General features: G+C 34.1%; 1 pseudogene across 2 annotated transcripts in view; it reads left to right on the top strand.

Moving 5' to 3' along the window:
* Positions 1-19,715, top strand: part of LOC149085607 (5-hydroxytryptamine receptor pseudogene) — a 146,245-nt pseudogene extending 126,530 nt beyond the window's left edge. For both annotated transcript variants that reach the window (XR_016192871.1, XR_016192870.1), the window contains one exon: positions 17,324-19,715. The product of XR_016192871.1 is annotated as a 5-hydroxytryptamine receptor pseudogene, transcript variant X2 (transcript). The remainder of the gene's footprint in view (positions 1-17,323) is intronic.
* Positions 19,716-22,054: the final 2,339 nt, after the last annotated feature.

The following is a 22,054-nucleotide window of genomic DNA, read 5'->3' as shown; positions in this document are numbered from 1 at the left end:
TGTTAATGTGCATTGTTACAAAAATAACCACATTACATAATTTTTTTTCTCAAGTTTTGGGAACTTTAGAAAGTAAATGTTTTGATGGTCACCGTTTGAGTACAAAATACGGCTACAAAATATAAATAAAATACTTTTTTTAATCTAAAAAGAGTGGATCCCTTGTCGGTGTCATTTATTCAGAGCTGCTGAAATATTTTACGGGTTCAGAGACTTATAAAATCGCACCAAATGGAGGAGATTGGAAGTAATATTTAACGTAAAAACTATTCAATTTTGCTGAACAAGATTTTATCTGCTTATAGGTAAAATAAAATCAAAGCAAACTCTATATTTTGTCTTCATAATTAACCATTTTAGCTCAATAAAAAAAATCCACTCCAGTTAACTAAATTTTAATCCACTCCAGCAATTCAAAATATGCTAAGAGAGCTTTAATTTACATCCGTTTTTTATAATTCTTTTTTCAATACGTTTTTATTGGGGTGAACCATGGAGGGTAAAGAATGTAACTTTTTTGAAGGGTATTATTGTTTTTAGACTAATTTAATTACAGATTTTGTTTGACAGTTTCATTCGAAAAACGGTTGCTGGTAACGAATGAGCTTCAATAAAATTAGTACATTTTATTGCCAATCTCCTGAGGAAACCTTTCATGCATTAACCCGTTTCCCAAATTTTGAATCTTTATCCTTCTTGTGCTGGTTCAGTCTAATTTGTACCGTTTGCGTGAATATTACGCCTTGCGGAATAAAGCTTATTTCTTGCTCGGAAAGTTTCTTGGGCGCAGGAAATTAGATTGCTAGATGAGTTTCGGACGAGCTTTCAGAATCACACAGAAGACGAACCGAAAAATTTTCTACTCACTATGTTTCAAGAGAAGCTATTTTCTCACAGTTTGGAAACTTAATATGGTGATTCAAGAGATGAAAATGCGAAAGATGGCATAAAGAAGTTATATTACTTACATAATTTATACATTTTTTTAAAGTGAAAAAACTGTACTCATATATATATATATATCGGTTAATTTTAAGCCATATTCAGCCAACGCTAAAATCACATTATCTACACTTTAGGGGAGAAAACAAATTAGATTTTTCTAGCACTTAATGCAGAAAAAAATTCAATTTTTTTCCAATATTAAATTAAAATAAATTTCTTTTGTCGTTTTTACATCCAATATATAATAGCGAAAAAAAGAGTATTCGCCAAAAAAGTGACAGATTTTGTAGAATATGCCAGAGCGATAATATATTTCCATGAAACATTTAATGTATGGCCTCGGTACGAAGCAAGATTTTTACGAATAATTTTGTCCAAATATTTCATCCAATATATTACGCAAGATTTTATAGGGAAAAAATGCATAACTAAAAGAGAATTTTATTGCGTATTTGTAATTTATTCGGGATACTGACTTATGAGATTTTCGGGAAAGCGTTTTTCGTGAACCGAATTACATGATGTATGAATATTTATGAAATGGTGATAGATGTTTGCAAAACGTGGAAAACATTATTCTATGACATCATTTAAGTCATTCAGAATTATGCAAATCATTGGCATTAACATGTTCCGAAAAAATATGTACGTTTCAATTTGGCTTCATTAAATATTTCCTTTTTTTATTATTCATTTTTCTTTTCGTTACACATTATTTTTTTATTTATTATTTTTCCTTGTTGTATATATATATTCTCTATGCCTGATGTATATATTTGTACTTATTTCTATCATGTGGGCATAGATTTTATCGCCAACATATTTAGCTATTATATTCAAAAGGAGATCCAAACCCCGTGTCTGAAATACTGTTTAAGAAAAATCCTTGATTAATTACAGAAACAAATATACATTAATATTTAATATCATTATTGAAAGTTTATATAAATACTTACTATATTTATTTCACATATCTGTATGCCGGAGGTAAAGGGCACTACGTCCATTTTTGTCAATATTGGGATAACGCTATTAATTTGTTGTACTTTCGTTACACTACACATAGGTATAGGGCATCAAGTCCTATTTCAATAAATAACAGAGATATATTCACACTTCATGAAATAAGTGAGCTCCATGGAAAGACATACTGAAATAAATCTTTGTGGGTGTGAACGGCTGTCTTGTAAAATTTCCCATTTGTGACATGGTGCCATTTACTTCCGGCATACTTCATGGATATACGCAATGCAATTGCAATATCATGCAATGCAGTATCTGCATGCGTATTAACTTGTATATCACGAAAGCACGGTAATATTTAAATTATCTGTCATTCATTACTTCGGTCAATAAGTTAAAATTTACAATTTATGAAATGTTTTCTATGGGGCCCCATATAGAATAAATATATTTTACATATTTTATGCATTTTCAAAATGCAGCGATATCGTTAAAGTCGCTATGTTTGTATCACAATCACTCGATAGCAGATGCTATTAAATTTCCTTTGACTTTGCATAGTTTCATGAAGCTCATAGATACTCAACTATGAAAGGGATTGCCAACTATCTTGGAAATAATCCATTGGAACTGACTATTGAAGGAAACGTGTATTAGAATTCACGTAGAGATTTTGGACTTGCCTGGTAAGAGCATATGAATTCGAGTTCCAGAACCATTTTGAGAGAGCTATTTCAGGCGTATTCCCTTAGCTCCTTTCCCCAGTTTGATGTTGATTTCTATCGATGCATAGTCAACAGTTAGATCGAATAGGAACAGTTGTGCAAACATCACCTAAGATGATTATACGAAACAATTAATCATGCAGTTTAAAATTAAAAAGTGAGAATTTGAAATTACAAATGAAGTTTATATACGAACATTTTTTGAAAAAAAAACCAAGGATTTGGTAGTTAAAATATTATAAATCGTCAGTACTATACGCTTACAATAAAAAATACCAATTTAAATATGTTGAATAATTACAGTTTCATAAATATTTATTTATTTTATTACAAAGAAAAACCATAATTTGTTTTATACATTTGTTAGGGAATACTTTGTTAAAGGTATACTACAAAGTATTATTTTTTACACAAAATGTAATGCAGTGTGCTGACTTATGCTGTCATATTGTCCTCGTAAAGTAGTTATGCAGCTTTTATACTTCAAAATACCAACACTTCAACATCGTATGTGGGAAATATTACAGGGATTTAAATGAAAGCGGTTACCCTTTCAATTTGACCCTTTGACTATTGATGGGAGTCAAAGGGTTAAAGTGAAATAAGTTCATAACAGACGAAAAAGTGCTCAAAACATAATTTCAATCACATGATTGGGACAGATTGAGCTGGCTTTAGTGCTTTCTTCGGTTTTACTCGTACACTATTTATAACATTTACATACGCCAGTCCGGTGATCAAAACATCAATATAATCTGCATTAATTTCTCAATTTCTCTTTAAAATTGCGTGCACTAGGGTACTGGATAGTGGATCTCGAGGCGTGAACACCATACTAATGCAATATTATTTTGGTCTTCCTTCTATGTTTTGTAACCCTTCTGTTATTCACCGAAATTCATTTCCATGGCCAGATTACGCAGTAAAAGCAATCGTATTTGATTTATGTATGGGCCAGAATAAATTTCTTCTTGTGATAATTCTTTATTCTCGGGAAACATCTACTAACGTGGAATTGCGGAGAATTATTTACATCGTCCTTTATTTCCTTTTGCAGCAATCTTCGGTAATTGATATTTTTTGTTATTAGGGTTCGATCTGTACACCGAATCTATAGAAAACACTTACATTTCCACTAAATTATAATATCATTTAATATTGGTAAAATTCAAATATTATAATTGAATTTACAATTTTGTCTTAAGAGTTTATTAATCACTAAAATATAAATTAAAGTTTCTTTGATGAAAACAATTTTGTCATCCGCATCAATATAATAGGTTATCATATCACAATTATACTAATTACCTAAATATAAAATACAGGGTGTTTCAAAAAACATCGCCAAAATGAAAATGCAATTGAGGCATACGTAAGCAATCCAAAATCACACATGGAACATTCGTGCACAAACGCCATCCAGAGCCGCCACAGTGAGTTGTTGCGTCACACACTCGTAAATTCGCCTGGTTAAATACACACGCCTCATACACCTGGCGTTTTTGAGAAGGTGCAGCAGTCCATGCAGCGACGATGCAATACGCGTGTCAGTGTGTGGTAAAAACTTTGAGCATCTACTGTAGTAATATTGTTCCTAAGTAAATTATTGTAGGAGGAGTCTTCTTCGTTGTCCTTATATTACGTATTATTTTAAATGGCGTTTGCTGCTTTCAGATGGTGTTTGCGTATGTATGTTCCTATGCGATTTTGGAATGCTATCGTATGCCTGAATTGCCCTTTCATTTTGGCAATGTTTTTTGGGACATCCTGAATATTACAAGTTCATTTTTTTATACAAAGAAAATCAACATTCCCATAAAATACAATTCAATTTACAGTATCTCTTTGCACAAATAAAGGAATTCAATCCCAGTCTTTGTCCAATTTATGACAATGGGTGATCCGTGTAATTGAAAATTAAAATAGGTTTACAGTTTTTGCAGTTTCCATTAAATATCGAATAATCACTGCAATTATGACTGATAAGTGGGATCAGGCGGGGTAATTGGAAACAAGACAGTTGCAAGCAGTTCGGTGGCTTTTATTGAAATCTAACAAACACGGATAAGTTGGTTATTATTGTTGGCAGCACTGAGCTAATTCTCGCCTCTTCGATAGAGGGTGATTGGGCCTAGATAACAACTGATAGTTTGCAACAAACAAAATTCTGTTGCACGTTTCTTTCGTTTTTCAAGTTTTGCTTCCCCGCCTGCTGCTACAAAAAGGTAAGGGTCAAATTCTGTTGTTATGTGATTATTATACAGTCACAATTTCATGTAGTATTTTTTTTTTCATTTCAAGTCTTTCTGGTGACCCATCTATGCTGTTTTCAATTACGCCGAAATGTTGAGAGCATGGGGTAATTGAAAATGCAGTTTTATTTACTTCGGTTTAAATGACTGGAAATATAGGACTACCTGAAGAATTGTTTCGTGATTCTTATGGTATCTTGCCTACTGAAGAAGCTGATGCTCGAGATTGTGCTTTAAATATCAGTATCAGTCAACCCTCAACATCTACCACTGATTTGAGCTGTAAAACTCCTAAAGTAACAGAAATTGTTCAAATTTCTTTATAAAACATTCTGGCCAAATGCGGTATTGCCACCAAGAAAAGCCCTATCAAAGGGCTTTCCAAAATGAAGATGACACCCTGGAAAAAGAGAGTGATGATGAATTAACTCACATTGACCAAGAATCAAGAATACTGGAAGGGGATTCTGAAGATGGCCGACATGGAGGACTTTCCTCTACAACTGGAAACGGACGCCTGTGAAGAGATTGAATGTATAGAACCTTCGATTGAGGTCTGTCTGCTGACATTTATGTATTAGTCGATATTATAAAAGGCTCTCGGAAAAAAACAACAACAACATTATTATTACTTTTGCAAAGTAGATATAGTTTTTGGCGAAGAGTAGAAAGTCATGGGAATGAAATACATTGGCAGCGTAAAGAAAAAATTCGTATTGGCGGAAAAGGGTAAGTATTCAATTAATAAAGACCAGGTGAAAGAGCCATTCTTCCATTACCAACTATACCAAAAGGGGCAGAAACACTATTTACTTTTTATCAGGTCATATAAACGTTAGAGAGAATCGAATTTTATGTCTAAGGTACACAATTTTTCATGTTGTTTTTTTGTAAGAATCTGCCTGAAGTTTTGTCGGTTGAATTTTTTCCTTTTTTTTTTTGTAGTACCTATTTCTATTATTTTCCAAACATTTATGTTAAAATTTTAGCCGGAATTCACTTCATGTTTTAATGAACTACATTTTTTGACTAAAGTGTGTCTTTACTTATATATTTTTTAAAACTATTTTGCTTATCTTTTTGAATAGGGGAAATGGGAAACAAGACCTAAGGATTATTCAAGTATTACGTCAGCATCGATGGGGGGGGGGGGGCAGGGGGTTTCCGATTTGCTGACTTTTGATGACAAGGGGGAGGAGGGTTTGGATGATGCTTACGTCATCAACCACCCTTTATGAAAATATGAAATATTCTTAATGACATCTTACTCGGTGCGCCAAAAACGAGAAAAATCTTTCGCTAGTTTGTAGGCACCTGAACTAACATTCTCCCTAATGATAAATCCCTTACCGAGCCACTTTTCAACGATCTCTAAATGTTTAACGGATCATTCAAGTGCTCAGGAAATGTGTCCCGGCTGCTTAAGTGCTATGGAACTGTGCAACGTATCACTCAAGTGATCCGTAATTATGCCACGGATCACTTAAGTAACCTAGGAATGTTCCGCGGGTAACTTGAGTGATATATAACCGCATTGGGGGGCAACTTAAGTACTCTAAAATTGTGCCACATGCCACTCAAGGGATCTCTAGATGTGCCACGAATCGTTTAAGTATTCTGGAACTGTGTTGCGGGTTACTTAAGTTAAGTGATCTTTGAATGTGCCACAGACAAGATTATGGTGTTATTTTTCAGGAAAAAACGTAACCCCCCCCCCCCCCAGAAGGAAAAAAATTCTGAACCCCCTTGAGAAAATTCTGTGTACACCTATGGCCAAGGGCCACTTAAATGCTCTGGAATTGTGCCATAGGTCACCTAAACGATCCGTAAAAATGAACCACTTCAGGGCCGCATGTGGTCCGCGGGTCAAGGGTTCATCATATATGGCTTAAAGAAAATTTTGCGAAATTTTTTTTGAGAAATTTTGCGTTCTTACCCTTCAGACAGCATTGAAATTAACAGAAATCGATGGCGGTGCTGACGAAATTTCGCTTACAAGGGAGGGGGAGAGGGTCAGATTTTTTTGCTCACTTTTGCTGACAGTCAAAAATGGCTAAAAATTTGCTGACGTAATACTTGAACGACCCCTAGGGGTAATTGTAAACACAGATTGACGGAGTCGAATATCCTGTAGTGTTCAATATTGAAGACAATTTAGAGTTGTAGACTGATTTTATTTAATTTTTAGGCTGGGATGTAACTGAAATGCATGTTTTCAATTAACCCAAAATTTTGGGGTTATTGAATACCGGCATCGGTGGCTTTAAATCAACTTATTAACTCTGGTTACCTGATAGTGGTAGTTACTAAAGAGAAATACACACACACACACAGAATATGTATAATCCTTGAAAAGAAGCAAATTTTCATTTCCAGCAAATTAATTACGTGTTATGTTCGAACTAACCAAAAATCGTTCCCAATTACCCCGCCTGACTCTAATGCGAATAGATCGGGAAAACCACTAGAAATATATAACTTGTATGCATTCAGTTTTCTTTCAACCATGCTTACAAATGAGCATAAATCGTTACCTGTAAAGGTAAGGAAGTTCAATTTGATTAATCACTACTTTAAATTAGGTTTTAGACATACGCTGAATAAAAATCTTCATTGCTCTGCTTAATTTAGATGATGAGATTCATATGTAAACGAACAGAAATGTATATTTGAAATTTTACTGTTAGGTAATATACAGTATATTCTTGATGTACACCACGATTCACGACATGAACCATGGTACTGTAATTAGGTAATTTGCGGCCAAGGGACTTGAGTGATTACTTTGTGTATACATATGAAATGCAATACACGTTTAATGAGTGATAATTCAGGAGTAGACTAAAAGATAGTTCAGATTGTTTTCTCAGAATCAAGATATCAGTTGAATTGATCAAAATGTGAACTACAGAGTGATTTTAAATTCATGAAAAAAACTTTAAGAGGTGATATAAGACACCTAAACAAAAGCATTTTTGGTCATGTATTGTGTGGTCGAATCGCAATAGTAAAGGGGGTTGGAGGTGCTTTTAGAGAGTGCACAATAGCACTTCATCCCAGTAGCAAATTATAATATTTTTCCAATGGATTTACTGTGATATGTGCTATCAACCATCCGAGGGTGCATATGGTTCGAAAATAATGAATTAACCCATTTTTTGCTGGGAAAAATTCTAAATTACTCAAATACTAAATTTCTGCTTTAACGGAATAGATACACCGAGCTCATTACATGTCGCACTTGTTTCCCACATATCTCCTCTCTTTCAACTTCGTGCTTGAGAATCCTGCGCGTGATTTTTATTGCCGACTTGGGAAACCTTCTCACCAAAATTAGCGTCATTAATGTGTCACCAATGTGTTTTATTATGCGGGAAAACTGTTTTACCCGAATTTAACCCTGTTCTTTCCGAACTTTCCTCCGTTTTTCGAATTCGAATCTCAGTGAATTGGAAACGTGGAATGTTTTTACTGGCATCAGGAGAGACAGGGCAACAACTTTCTAATTGGGTTTTTGAGCACACGGGGAGAGTATAAAGAGTTAATTTTTTTATTTAAATAACTATTAAAAAAAAAACACCTTGCAACATGAAAATGACATATCTGAGTACTACGCGTTATTTGGATAATTTTTCTTATTGAAAGTAGGCCTCTCTAGGCTCAACGGTTCGCCAGTAAAATGTTATACACTCTGTTTACTATGCACCCTGTATATAACAGCAATAAAATATTTTAAAAAAACCCAATTTATTGGTTCTCTGCCAACGAAATATCATTAAAAACAAAAAGAAAAAAAAGACGCATGTTCCGAAACTTTTATCTAGTCAAGCGAGCGAAGTATATTTTCAATTTTCACTTCGTAAAAGCATCACTTTCTCCGCTATGGAATCTTAGAACATTACATTTTATGTGTCGGAGCGAATGCTACTGTTTCTGAGTAGCTTGTTCGCAAGTATGCGTTTTGATGGAAGAAAATGATTTTTTTATAGGAATGGTACTTTCGAGGAAAATTGAATTACCGCAAAAAAGGCAACGTCCATTCCCTCGGTGAAATACATTCTTTGAACTAGTGAGGCTTTTTTTAGTGTATGAAGTGACTGAAAAAGTGAGGAAATCGAATATCCGTCGACTGGAATACGTAAATAAAATTATGGAAGATCATTTTGCCGTTGCTGTACTGTGTGAAATATACTTACTATTTTTTAGGACTATTACAGGAAGGCAGCTTACGTATATTTTTATATTTTTATCCAGTGATCCGACTGGCACCCTTTTTTACCTTGGAATTTGTTACGTCGGAACGAAAAATAAGTTTTGTATATAGGGTTATAGAAATACGATAGATATTATATATATAACTATTAGAACAGGCTTTGCGCAGCAAATTCCCTTTATATTAAAATTTCAAACTTTTGCGTGTTTCTAAACCAGTAAATTACTTGGCTATTATATTATAATTGAAAACCGAAACATGCGTGCTTCGTTCGTGTTTTATCCACATCATATTTGAAATTCTCACGCCTCTGTATGGTTAACCGTTTATATCATCACTGAAATGTGAACTCAAATTTCTGAAGCTGCATCACCGAAACAGCGTTAATACACAGTTTTGGTTCAAATATTTCTGAGAAGCGAAATATTGTATGGGCTATAGAGAAACATCCAGCCTCAACGATAAGTTACTAATTAACTCTTGCGAAGATGTAACTGGTAATTATCGAGTCGTAAACTGTTCTAATTCATACAAAATTCACTCAATTAATCATCAATGTTCCATTTCTCTCCTAGTGGAGTTAGATGAACTCAACATGATTTAGTGTTTTATTTTTCTTGACTACATGGTTTTACGGGGAGATGAGACTATGAGAAAAAAAATATTAAGAAAACACGCTGCATTATGAACATAATTGAGAGGACAACAGCGATAATTTACTGAACTTACTTTTTTCCAATTTTTGAAATTGTATCAATTTATAAACTATCAATCCAACTGAGGTAGGTAGTATGAGAAAAAAATTCAATATTCACACAAACCAAAATAACTTTTCGCATCGAAAATTATCACTGATCATTTTATTAAAAGAAAACGCAGATGATGATGTTTTAGAACACGAAAACTAGGAAACATTTCTGCACGGTAGCACATATGTGCTCGCTGAAGAAAATATATGACAAATGGTAAAGATAAAGCAATCCTGGTGGCAATTAAATAAGTAAATATATACAGGCTGGTAACTATCGACCCCCCAATCATTAGACACATCATTCCTTATGAAAAACTAATACGGAAAAGTGTTTTCCGTTTTTGGATCGGACGAATATTAAGTGAATTATAAGCTTTTGAAATTTTTTGACGTGTCATTTTTCTAACGGTCAGTTATATGTGAAACTCCGAACGAAAGCACATTTCTCCGCCAGCAGCGGGTTTTGTCACTTCTTAAAAATTAACTGAAATATTCAATCCCATTAGAAGCCAAGTTCTGCCTTCTTCCTTCACGATTGGCGTTTTTTCCTCTCCATGTAATATGATATTATAACCTTGTTATTACGTATAACTTACGTATAAGCTTCGTCCCCTGTGTTGGCAAGTTTATCATCAGATTTATAAAGTGTTACCCAAATGAGATCTGTTCGAAATGTTTTTAGCCAAATTAACACTTTTTTTTTTGCCAAAATGTGGCAATTTGGTTACCTTCAATATCAAGTCAATGTTTTTGATTGAAGGTGCATGCAGTGTGTACGTGCTTACAAAGCGATCGTTATTTTGCGTTGTCGTTTTAATCACATTATCAGATCATGTTGATCAATAAAACAGCAATATTCTTTTGGATTTTTTGAAAGTTATAGCTTGACGAGGATGGGACTGGTGGAAACAGTAAAATAATGACAACTTCTAATCAAACTTCTTATGTTATGAATTGACCTATTCAAAATACTTTTTGCTTCGGATTTTTTCTATGGTGATTCCACTAATCTAGATTGATTTTGTTTGTTCTAAAAAAATTTCAGTGATTTTAGGGTGCTTTTGTGGCACTGATTCCGAATCTGGCATTGGTTTTATCAGATCTACGCTTGTTTTTGGGATGAAGTGAAAGTTAAATTTCAATGGTAATACCATAAACAGGTGCAGATCTATGGGTGGGGGGTGATCGGTGTGATGAAGTTTTCGGAACTTTTATATGATAATATTGCATTTTTTCAATCAATCCGTTGAAAATTACTTGTATAAACGTTCTTGATTATATAACAAATCCAAGTTAACTTCGACTGAAAATAGGAAAAACCAATACAATTTTTTTCAAAAATTCGGGACGGAAAAAAACAGAAAGAATCAGGACTATTCCGGAAAATACGGGAAAAAATGAAGCATATATGGTCACCCTATTCACAGTGGATAACTAATTTTATTTGTTATTATTATTATTATTTTGTAAAATCTCTCCTCCCAAAAAAAATTTCCACGCAAAAATTAATGGCTGCAGACAATATTGAAATATTGATATTATGCATTTTCTCATAAACTAGAGCCGATTCGGCAAAACTAACAACAGTTTTGAAATCAGCAGCATCAATATACCCTAAAACCATAAACATTTTCTTTGGAAATATGAAAATGTTTTAGTTATTAGAGCCAATATTATTCGAAAAATTAATTTTGAAGAATAACTTCACCTCCCCTCAAAAAATTTTAAGGATAGTTCAAATTAGAAATTATAGCAAAAAAAAAAAAATATATATATAGACTGGGTACTTTCTGAAGAGCAAAACAAAATGACTGACTCTGAACACATAGTAAGACGGAAAGCAAAGCAACGAGGGGAGAAGAGATACGAGCTGCCTAAACACACTGATTCCAATGCGCCTGCGTATGGTGGCGCTCACCGCAGCAGGGCGGGAATTCCGCGACAAGCGATAAGAGCAGCACATTTAAGATGTTTTGTTTTCGCTGCTCTGCTCGCTTGTGTGTAGTTTCATGATGGTCGTCGAAGGGCTTGTTTTCGCTATTGAAAAGCGGTAGTGAGGTCAAAAATGTCACCAGAATCGTTGATGTTAAGTGCTCGATGTACTTCAAAATGGTGTTGATGATTAAATGGAAACAGCAAGTACCGAATAATTTTCATACATTTTCCCGGCAAACTTTTTTTTGTGCGCACGTGCTTAACCAAACCAAAAATGATTTATATTTTGAGTTTTAAACTAATTTATCATGCACCGTGCGTGGGAAAATAAATTTGAGTAGTCTGAATTAAAAATCATGCATGTTCTGTCAATAATTACGTTTCTTGTGTAAAAAAATGAAACCAACATATATTTATACAAAATGAAGCTATTGGAGCAGGGGGAATTCTCCACTTCTACCCTCCCGCCGATGCTAATAATACAAATTTAAACGGTGGGGGGCTGGCTTTGATAAACTTGATGTTTTTCTCAGTTTTTTACTCATAAATTTGATAAAAAATATTATTGATCTTTCGAGAAGTTATCGCCCTCAAGTGCCGCGGGAAAAGATGTAGGGAGGAAAGCGACCAAAATTATGAGGAATATTCCAGTAGTTATATTTAAAAAGGCGATATTCACACAACGCTATTATTTCTAAACTGTTGTCTGAGCAATGGTTCTTATAATTATGAAATTTTTAAGCATTCTTTAATTTCAAAAACCAAGCTGATTGCGAGTTTCTATTTGATACTCTCTGCTACATCAAACGCCCTCACTATGTGTGTTATGTTCCTTGCTCGCAGCTATATATTCTCATCTCGCCTTTCTTCTTTCTCATTCGTCGCTTTGCTCGTCGCTCTCACTATGTTCTTATTTTTACGCTTATCTATAACCTCTGTAAAGCTGGCGGTGAGAGATGCAAAGAATATATTTCTGATTGACTTGTAGAAAAAGTTTTTTCTCTTTGCTGAAAAGTGCGAGGGAAAAAACTTGTTTTTATATCTTTTTCGTTTTTTTTTATTTCTATGTGGGGTTTAATGTATTTTTAGCATTTCCACAAACGCTAAACGCTAAGTTATACGTTTAGTGAATTTGGCAGGATTTTGAAGTGACGTCATCAATTTTTAATGATTGAGATAAAAAAAACTGAAAACACTTTTCCATATTAGTTTTTCACAAGGGATCACGTGCGTTATTATTAGGCTGTCGATAATTACCACCCTGTATATATATACAAATACAAATACAAGACAAAATACAACAAATACAACAAGCAAAATGCCCAACGAGGTGGCTGAGAAAAAGATGCCTATAACATATATATATATATATATATATATTGGAATCACCCCCCCGTGTAAATGGAATCACCCCCCGTGATTCCATTTACTAACAACCGTATTAGAGAAAATTTCTCTGCGACACCATAACCTAGAATTTTCCCTTACCAAACGATACTGGTGTCCGCTTGTGAAAGCAGTTGATTGACGGCGAATTGATAAATCATGATTCATCCTATCCATACCATTGAAAATTTTGAAACTTCGATCATATTTCCCCGACATCTGCGTCCAATGTAAACATATTCAAAAAATAAATTCTCTCCCCATAACTCAAGCCGCATGTGCCAACGATGACTTGGGTAGCTCTTCTCTGCACTCCTTATACTAAGTCTATGTCCCTCCGTAGGTATGGTCTCCAAAACTTTACAGCATACTTCAGTGCAGGACGAACTAAGCCTCGGAAAAGCAGAAGAATGACTTTAAGAGAACGCAAAGACACCTTTTTGAAAATAAAACTGAGCATTCTGTTTGCTCTTTTTACCACCTCTGAACAATGTTCAGAAAACCTAAGCCGCTCGTCAATGAGAATTCCCAAATCGGTGACCCCAGTTGCATCCGGGATAGTGACACCATTCAACTCGTAAGAGAACCGTAGGTTGTTCGAACCAAAATGAGCGACCAAGCGCTTGTCAACGCTGAACGCCATACTCCATTCATTTGCCCACGCTGCAATCCTGCTTAAGCTGGTCTGGAGCAACTCTCTATCCCTTTGATTCCCAACTACCCCCATTAGCTTCACGTCATCTGCGAATTCGCTAACAATCCCATCACTACTCTGATCGAGTTTATCGATAAAAAGTGAAGAAAGTATAGGGCCCAGGATACTTCCTTGGGGAACTCCACTAGTTACGCCTGTCCAATCACATAATTCCCCGTTCAACATAACCCGTTGTGATCTATCTCTCAACCATGATTCTATCTAATTCAGCAAGTGTTGTCCCCAGTCCCAATCTCGTGTAACCGCTTCAAGAGTTTACCATGTTGGACCCGATCGAATGCCTCCTGGAAATCAAGATAAACAACATGTACATTTTTGCCCTTACCCAAAGCCTTAGTCATGTGATCATAGAAACAAAGTAGGTTAGTTACACGTGACTTTCCCTTCCTGAACCCATGATGATATATATAACGATATATATATATATAACGATATATAACGTATATATATACGATATATATATATATATATATATCGTGATTAAATGTATCATTAGGGACCATTCAAGTATTACGTCAGCAGTTTTTTAGCCATTTTGACACCCCCCCCCACACCGTCAGCCGCTTAGAATATTTCATATCTTCAAACCCTCCCTTGTCATCAAAAGTCAGCCAATCCGAAACCCCCCCCTATGCCTATGCTGACGTAATACTTGAATGACCCCTAGCCAAACAAAGAACGTAATGAAGGCATCAAGACAAGCGCATTTCAAACATGTTCGATGGAATTCAGATAGCTGCCCTGCGTATGCGAAATTTTTACTTTGTTTTGCACTGTACCCAATGACTATAGGTGAAATGGACGATTTAAGTGACGTCACGAGCTTCGTGCGGAGGCTTTCTGCTATAGAAGGTGTTGCCACTGCAAGCACCATCTCTTGTGGCGAAATTTGAACAGTACTCAAATGATCGATCGTCTATTCTATTATACAGATAGACTGCCTTGATGAAGTCTTCTGCGAGCAGAAGACATGATAATATCCTTCCGGTTGATGCATGGGCGGAGATACGGGGGGGGCGTGAGGGGGCATTGCCCCCCCCCCCCCTAGCGTCAAAGGTGGAGTCGACTGATCTAATGTATAAATGTATATATGAATTGACATCATCATCATCGTGCCCCCCCAGGAATAATGACCGTGCCCCCCCCAGACTTCCAAGTCTATCTGCGCCTATGGGTTGATGCAACAAGTGTAAACCTTAATTTTATTGGGGGTTTAGGTTGTATATTCCTTCATGTGCATAACATCAAATATCGGGTTTTCAGAGCTTGTCATGACTCTTGGCTTCCCTTTAGAATTACGGCTATGTTGTTAGAAATTATTGCCAAACTCTATAGACCACAGAAAGACTCGCATACAACTAACTGACCACCTCATCCTAATATTGATCTTCGCTATACAGGCTGTCCCAAATTGTTTGCACAGCGGATGTCTCTGTACCCGTTGACTTTCGAAACATCCTTTCAAATAAAAAAGTTTTCAAATGACATGAAATTACTTAAAATCTCAAAATTTGTTCGAGGGGTCGTATACATGAAAAATAAAGAAACTTACTTTTTATACAGTCCTCGCGTGCTGAAAAACCGAGTTGAAAAGTTGTTTCCTGTCTTTTCTGAGGCCAACAAAGAAATTCCACGTTTCTGAGTGCAATATTCACCGACAAATTTGAATTCGAAAAAACGGAGGAAATTTGGGAAAAAACAGCGTTAAATGCGGATAAAAGGGTTTTTCTGAATTTAGAGCTCTTTTTTTCTCGAATTTCCTCCGTTTTTCGAATTATTTTCGAATACCTCAGTGAATATTGCACTTCGAAACGTGGAATGTTTTTGTTGGCCTTAGAAGAGACAGGGCAACAACTTTTCAATCCGGTTTTTGAGCATGCGGGGACTGTATAAAAAGTAAGTTTCTTCATTTTTTACGTATACGACCCCTTGAACAAATTTTGAGATTTATAAGTAACTGCACGTCATTTGAAAACTTTTTGTAATTAAACATATTTTTCGAAAGTTTAGGGTTACAGAGATCCGCTGTGCAAACAGCCTGCATATTTATCACATATTATTTATATAATTTATCATATACTGTACAGTTGTTTTATGGAAACCATTGTATATGAATTTCAGGTCATTTCAGGTATGTTCTAATAAATTATACTTTTTTGGTATGTATTGTATATATATAAACTTTATAGTAAATTTAACATTGTTGTGGCCAGGAAAGTAATTGATATATGTTTACGAAACTACGAAAAAGAAAAATGAGAGCAATGGAGATCAATGTGCGCACTTATTCATATAGGCATACTTGAAATAAGAATTTAATGTTGGATTACACATATACATTTTTATTTTAATTAACTCTAGTTAAAAAATATGTTTTCTTGATACGTAGAAATGTTTTGGTAAAGCATGCGTTATATATACAGTATTATGACCGTAAAGGATTTTATAAAAATATATAAGGAATAATCTACATAGCTTTAAAATAATCTAGCTTTATAATGAAAAATTTGTATTTTTGATCTTGAACAATGAGTTCGTTCGTGAAAATTACAAAAAAGAAATGTACAGAAGATTTTTTTTTTTAAATAATGCTCAGTTTGTGCCATTCAGTCTTTCTGGATCTAAAAGAAGAATAAAATTGAAAAAAAATGATATATTAATAATCAAAAGATATATTTATTGCTCTGAAAGCAATTGTTTGTGTCTGAACTTGTATCTTCAATCCTTTCTCTCGGACATCAGGACATTGAAAAAAAGCGATATACTTAACAATGTATTCTTACTTTGACCGTTGTCCATTCGTTCTTCACTGGGTATAAAAACAATTGTTTGATTAACTCGAAGAAAAAATGAATATGTGATAGCAATTTACCTAAAAAAATCGAAGGAAAATAATATATTTCATATATATTTCACCTTTGGTTTGGGTAACGTAGAAAAATGATTTTTTTTCCTATTTTAATCTGTGAATCAAGATTTTTAATTTGATTTTGAAATTTTTTAGAAAAAAATAAATATAGGTCTGGTAAACGGTGAAAAAGAATTGTTAATATTTTGAGTAGTTATTTTAATCGAGTTGGAAAATTGTGATTTCATTGCAAAGATTTGATGCGTATACAATGTCTCACACGACATTAGATGCATTGAAAAGACTTCACTTGAACGTGCTTTACATGCAAACAGCATTTAGAAAAAAAATTAACAATATTGTACATGTTGATATAATAAAGAATTTCATCGTTATTGTGAATTAGAAAAGATCTTATAATTGATAGTCATTTGTTTTACAAATTCGAAATATTCCTCAATTTTAATCAATATGAAAGTGGTTAGTAAATTATTTAAATATATTTTTTTCCTTCATACGTTTACTCGTGCCTGAAATAAAAGTGACTGATATAAACTGTCGTGAAATTAACGCATTAAATTTTTTTTCAGGTATTTACATGCATTGCTAAGATAGTCACCCAAACCTGTCAATTTAATGAAAGAGGCTACCTAAGTAAGACGGTGTTTTCTCATCGAATCACGTTTTTTGGCTGCTTGTTGTTGCAAAAACAATTTTATGTGAATGTGTGAATTCATGACTGATATGTGCTTATATATTTTCGATAAAGAAAGTATAATATGAACTTTGTGGCACTTCTGATCCATAACATTTTTTAATCACGGGCTCTATCATTGCATGTAACTACTACGTTAGGCTATTGCAATGGTAATGCACATGGATGAGGCCATAAATAAACTTTAAAATTTACTGCTATTGTTCACTTCAGTATTGTATTTGAATTATAAATAATGGAGTGCTATATATATAAATTGAATGCAGCTAATGTATGCTCTGCAATTCTTCTATGATGATTTTTAATTCTATTTGTGGAGTGAGAACACGCATTGAAGTCTTTCTGTATACCAACTAGAGAAAGATAATTATCGAACCCGTGTATTTTTACGAAACTCACAAGCAAAATATAACAAATAACCTTTTGATCGATCTACCAGCTGTGAAGTGGTATTATTATCGTGTTTGTCTCGTTATACATGTAGCGTTTCTGTAAAAACATCGACAAAATCTTGAGCTCATTCGTGTAAGGGTCCATAACCAAAATAATATAATAATTTACAAAGTACTCGTATATTTAATGACGTAGCTCATTAAAATTAAATTGCAACAGTATGGTTTTTTACCGTTTCAATAAAAAAATATTTCAAATGGTAATGTAATTAATTTCAAATAAACTTTTACTGATAAGTTGAAAGTGCTTTACTTATAACGAGCTTGATCTTGTATTCGAAACCAATGAAATTACAGAAAAAGAATATTAATAAAAATAATATATCATTCAGAGTAAAGTAGAAATGTTTGCTAATAAGCATTATTTATGGAGCAGTGTTTATGTTATATTTCTTCTCTGTTATCCACACGCATGTGAGATGGATTCAGAGATAAGTTTAACTGATTCCGTTGTGAAAAACATTCAAGTAGGAACAATGATAATGGTGAATATTAGTGATTTTTCAGACAATCTGTCTTTCCCCGATGCTATGGATGAAATAATGTTTGAAAATATAACGGTCAACGCGTCAATTTTTACGAATGACACGAAAGTTTCCATAGATTCTATGTCGGCTGCAGTATTGTCTTTCTCGTTAGCGTTGCTTATCATGTTCACGATGATTGGTAACATATCGGTGATTGTTGCCATATCTAAAGATAAAACACTGCAAACCAAAGGGAACTGTCTCGTACTTTCTTTGGCGGTAGCTGATCTTATGGTTGCTTGCTTGGTAATGCCTCTCGGCGCAATTTATGAAGTTAGTAAAGAATGGATGCTAGGCCCGGTGCTTTGCGATATTTGGACATCTTGCGATGTTTTATGTTGCACAGCTTCTATTCTTCACTTGGTAGCGATAGCTATCGATCGATACTGGGCTGTTACTAATATTGACTACGTTCGTCAACGTCGAACATGGCATGTTGGGCTGATGATTACACTCGTTTGGCTGATCGCTTTAGTAGTGTCCATCGCACCCCTGATCGGATGGAAAGATGATAAATACAGAATAAGGATTGAAGATGAAAAACGATGCATTGTGAGTCAAGATGTTGGGTATCAACTTTTTGCAACATTTGCCACTTTTTATATTCCACTCATAATAATTCTCTTACTGTATTGGAGAATATATAAGGTGGCTAGGAAGCGCATACGTCATAAACCTGGTGTAAGAGCTCTAGCGGAAACCAAACTCGTTTCTGCCACAATTTTAGCCCCTCTTGTAACTGAAATGACAGTCATATCCACCACAACTACCACCACATCATCCTCCCATGCGAACATAGACGCTACTTCCACGAGTGATCTGCTTCTTTATACCAACAAGATGAGTAAAGAGGAAGTATTAAGACGTAAGAAGCAGCGCAGGTCTAACTTGAGGTCTAAACGAGAGCGTAAAGCAGCCAAAACACTTTCTATTATTACAGGAATTTTTGTCATTTGTTGGTTACCCTTTTTCATAATTGCTTTGCTTATGCCCCTATGCCAGACTTGCGAGCCAAGTAATGAAGTTTTTAGTTTTGCCCTATGGTTGGGTTATGCCAATTCCATGATAAATCCCGTCATTTACACTATTTTCAGTCCTGATTTTCGAACGGCGTTCAAACAACTCTTCGCTGCTAAGATCCGTGCATGAACTCGCTTGAAAAACAAAATGGAACAAGATGTATTTTGCACTGTTTTTATGTTTGTGTGTTCACCTTTGTGATGATTTTTTGCAAAATAAATATAAAAAAAAATCTTAATTTTTTTGTGAAATAACGTATATACCTACAAATTCATATACACGTATATACATAAAAAATGAATATATATATATATTGGTGTTTTCTATGCACTGATGAAGTTGTTCCATGCATGAAATAAAATGTATTTATCTCTGTGTAGTTGATTCTGTTTTATTTTGGCTTGATTATGTCAGCTGAAACGACCGCTATAGATGTACAAATAGAAATTTTAATTGCATATAAAATTCATTTTATATAACAACATCATTGACTAAGAGAGATAAACAATAGGCCATCACCAGACTTATTGTATTTCTAAGATGTAGTTCAACTCGAGTTAATAGCTTCATTTTGTGCGTGAAAAAACCAGAATGTCAGTCTACTACTATATACCATATCATAAATTGCTAAAATGGGTGTGCCGACTCGGCACTGGTGAGTGAACTTCAGATAAACATTAATATAGAAGATCAGCGTTATATACAATATATTGAACGTTCATGAGATTTCAGTCATTTATTTTGAGTACAAAAAATAATAATTTTATATTATCCGTAATTTTCCATAATAAAGCTGAAGCTTATACAGCTTCGAAAGTTAACTTTTATCTATTGCGGCTAATTGATTATTACGAGCCGTGACCAGCGATTTGTATTTTACATTTTGAGACACTGTTGAATATCCTTGAGAGATAAAAAAATATTACATTGCCTTATGTATCTTAGACAAGCTGAATGTCCTAAAGATCAGAAAATTTAATTGTTTCAAAGAACATCATTTTCATTACGCTTACAAAACTTCATGGTTCATGAAACTCCCACATAAACATGATGTCTTAACGAGATAATTTTCCACCGGCAGTGATTCACATTCACTCGATTATAATCATTAATGAATTGAACTGATATTTTTGGCATCCCATACCATGAAAAATTCAAAGACTTATGTTTTGAATTTTTAATAGGAGTAGGGGCATTAAATAAAAAAGGAAAATTAAAAGCATCCTTTTCAATATTTCATCACTTCAAAGAAAGATTAGTAGAAAAAAAAGAATAAAGATCGATGCGTTGAGACTTATATAAGGCATGAGATAAATGATACAAGGCGATTCACTAGGGATCTTATCTAAAAAAAAAAAAAAACACTATTTTTGAAAGAAGAATACATTTTTCAAGCTGAAATTTGTATAAAAATTGCAGTTTGTGTTATGACATTCACATCCGTTGCAGCGCTATTTGGAATTTTTTTTCCGTTGCTTTTGAATGTAATATGGTATTTTTTGCAGACTAACACAAGCTCGGTTTGATACCACTGCATAGTGCTTTCTGAAAGTGCGCATCCTCAAAGTGCATTTATAACATTTTCAGATATATCGATGCGATTGTGAAGAAGTATGATGTTTTGTATTGAAATATCAGTTTCTTGAAATAATAGCATTTGCTACGCGTAAATTCCCAAGTGAATGGCCCAATATATTTTTAGGTATTTTTATCAAAAACATCTGCTCGAAGGCAACATAATCTCAAAAAAATGAGTGAAGTAGAAAAAAATCATTGCATATCGAAGAGGAAGACTTCCATCGAAAGATTTTTTGTGCATGTGAATAAGAAACACACATATATGCTTAACATGACGTAAGTTAATATAGTTTATTTTTCTATTTCCACATTGAACAGAGATTTATATACCTATATTATACTATATGTATATTACAAATACAAATACAAGGCCCTAACAGGCAAAATGCCCAACGAGATTGGCTGAGAAAAATATGCCCATAACAAATATGGATGTCATATATTTCAAAAATACAGCAATCCAATTAACACGTTCACTGCTAATGACGCCATTATCGTTCACTGTGGGGGCCTAAGTTGCTTGTCGAGTCCGTGTGGCGCATTTTTTTTTAAGATGCGCCCCACGGACTCGACAAGCAAGTATTTCTTTTTAAACGTGTCAATTGTGTTAGAATTTAATACCCCGTGGGTAAGAAAAAAGTATGATGCTTTATGATACTATTAGCTTAGATGTTATTGTCAGAGTACCAAATATGTTGACCTTACCTCAAAATAACTAATATTGCAATTGTTTATTAGGACAGATATGTTAAAATTTTTGCCTAGCATTTCAAAAGTGATTCAAAGCATATTTATTAGAATAAAAATCGCGATAAAGAACTTCAACATATGAAGCGAAGATGTTAATAAATTTCTGGACGACGTTGATTTTTCTCTTCTTCAGTGGTGTTCCATTCCCATCAATCTCGAAACCTTAATTTAGCAAAAATTTAGCAACTCATTGCTTTTCATGTGTTTTCTACCCCATACGTACTCTGTGGAGTTGGCGCAGTGAATTTTAAATTTAGATATGATTAGAACGCATCATTC

This window comes from Pholcus phalangioides, unplaced genomic scaffold, assembly GCF_987345545.1.
Source record: "Pholcus phalangioides strain wild (caught in Gottingen) unplaced genomic scaffold, Ppha-v1.0 ptg000007l_1, whole genome shotgun sequence".
Lineage (NCBI taxonomy): Eukaryota > Metazoa > Arthropoda > Arachnida > Araneae > Pholcidae > Pholcus > Pholcus phalangioides.
The sequence above is the reverse complement of the archived record's forward strand: the minus strand, read 5'-3'. Positions and strand labels throughout refer to the sequence as shown.